Source organism: Ovis aries, chromosome 1 (genome assembly GCF_016772045.2).
Source record: "Ovis aries strain OAR_USU_Benz2616 breed Rambouillet chromosome 1, ARS-UI_Ramb_v3.0, whole genome shotgun sequence".
Taxonomy (NCBI): Eukaryota; Metazoa; Chordata; class Mammalia; order Artiodactyla; family Bovidae; genus Ovis; species Ovis aries.
In genome coordinates this window covers 88,558,229-88,560,317 of record NC_056054.1, presented here as the reverse complement: position 1 = coordinate 88,560,317, position 2,089 = coordinate 88,558,229, and positions in this window count along the sequence as shown.

Here is a 2,089-nt window from a genome sequence, read left to right as displayed (position 1 = left end):
AGTTCAGTGCAGTTGCTCAGTCGTGTCTGACTCTTTGTGACCCCATGAGCCGCAGCAAGCCAGGCCTCCCTGTCCATCACCAACTCCCGAAGTCCATCCAAACCCATGTCCATCACAGATGGCATTTTTTTCATGCACTGAATTTGGAATTAAGATTGATGTCAAGGTGTATAGTATACACTGAGCCATTAACTGCTGGAGAGCAAGAACTATACGTCAGTAAGATATATATGACAGGAAACCTAAGTACATAAACAAATAGAGGCTTATTTGTTTCACATAACTTGTTAGACCAAGGATGTTCAGCTACTCAAGGTTACCATTAGTATTTCAGCCTTTTGCTGTCTTTCCCTTAAACTATACTTAACAGACTGTATCTTTGTCCTTCTTCACTTGTCTCATGGTCCTAAGATAGCTGTTGTACTTCCAGGCATGATGTTGGTATTTCAGGAAAGAAGCAATGGCAAAAGGGGCTCTGGCAGTTGAATTTGTCCCTTTTAACTCACGAAAGCAAAAGCTTTCTTGGAACCCCCATCCAGCAAACTTCCCCTAATATCTCACTGGGTCAAGTAGCCAAACTTAGGAGAATAGATTGCTACGTGTGGTCTAGGAAAATTCAGTCCTTATGGTCAGAGTAAGACATCTCCTCTCCCTAAATTCAGAAGACTTCTGATAGCTAAACACATGGAGGTTTTTTAGCAGAGTAGAAGGGGCAAGCTGTAGGAAGAGTGTTAGGTTGGTGATAGACAATTTCTATCATAGATTGCTTTTTGCAGTTTGGTTACAAACCCTGCCCAGTGTTCGGCAGATGTACATAATAAACACGTACTGCTGTGATGCTGGCATGAAGGTGGTGATTTTGGAAAATTTCATAAACAAGCTGACTGAAAGACAGAGGAGGGAGATGGAGGGGAGAAGGGTTGGCATGACTGGTTTCAGTTTGTTTAAAAAGAAAATGACCTGTGATGGGAGCAATGCTCTGGGGACTTGGATGAACATATCTTCCCTGCCAGATGTTTGAAGCATTGAAGATTTGTCATTTTAAATTTCTAAATGTAGAGATGTCTGGGGGCCTCCCTGGTGGCTCCGAGGTTAAAGCGTCTGCCTGGAATGCGGGAGACCCGGGTTCGATCCCTGGGTTGGGAAGATCCTCTGGAGGAGGAAATGGCGACCCACTCCAGTACTCTTGCCTGGAGGATCCCATGGAGGGAGGAGCCTGGTAGGCTACAGTCCATGGGGTCGCAAAGAGTCGGACACGACTGAGCGACTTTACTTACTTACTTACTTAGAGATGTCTAAAGATCTTCAGTGAGTTTCAAAACTGTACATGATCCTCAGGGCAGAGTCTGTAGAGACGGCAGGATAGGTTGGCCCTCTCATTCATTTTAGGTTACCTTGAGGAATGGGGGAGGTAGGGCAGTGTAGAGTGAAGAACCAATACAATAGCCATGAGGGGTAAAAACGGATTTTATATTAAAACTGGAGGCAGAATTCCTTCAGGAGAAGAATTTTATTGTTGCTAGCAAAACACTTGCAGAGTCGCTCAATTTTGCAAAGTTAGGTCTCAGAATCCGGTTTAGAGAGCAAAACATGAAACAAAGAAAACAAAACTTCTTTGCAAAATAAAGTAAGAAACATGTTGAGTTCTGGCTGGCTGAACAGGAAAAGACATAAAGGGAACCTGGGAACTGGGAAGGAGAGGAGGAAAATTAAAATGAATGGGAGACAGCTATGTAACCCTCCTAGCCAGTGGGCTTTACACCCTCTCCTCAACACAGCTTTCAAACGGCAGAGCCAGGAACCCAAAAGCGTGGTGCTGCTTCTGCCTCCAGCCTTCCCTGGTCAGCACGAAAGAAGAGCTCAAGTCTGAGCTGGGAGGCAGTCGGTTGGTCATTCACAAACCCTCCCGTCTCCACCCATGGAAAGATTTTGAGGTGAAGGCGCACCTCAGTCCTGAACAAAAACGTCAGGTGCTCTGGCAGGAAGCGCATTAATGACCTTGGGGAACCGTTTCCTCTGGTTAGTGCTGTGGGTGAGCCTTCCACCTACTTCCCCAGAACAAGCTGGTAAACAACCATCCCCCCTCCTT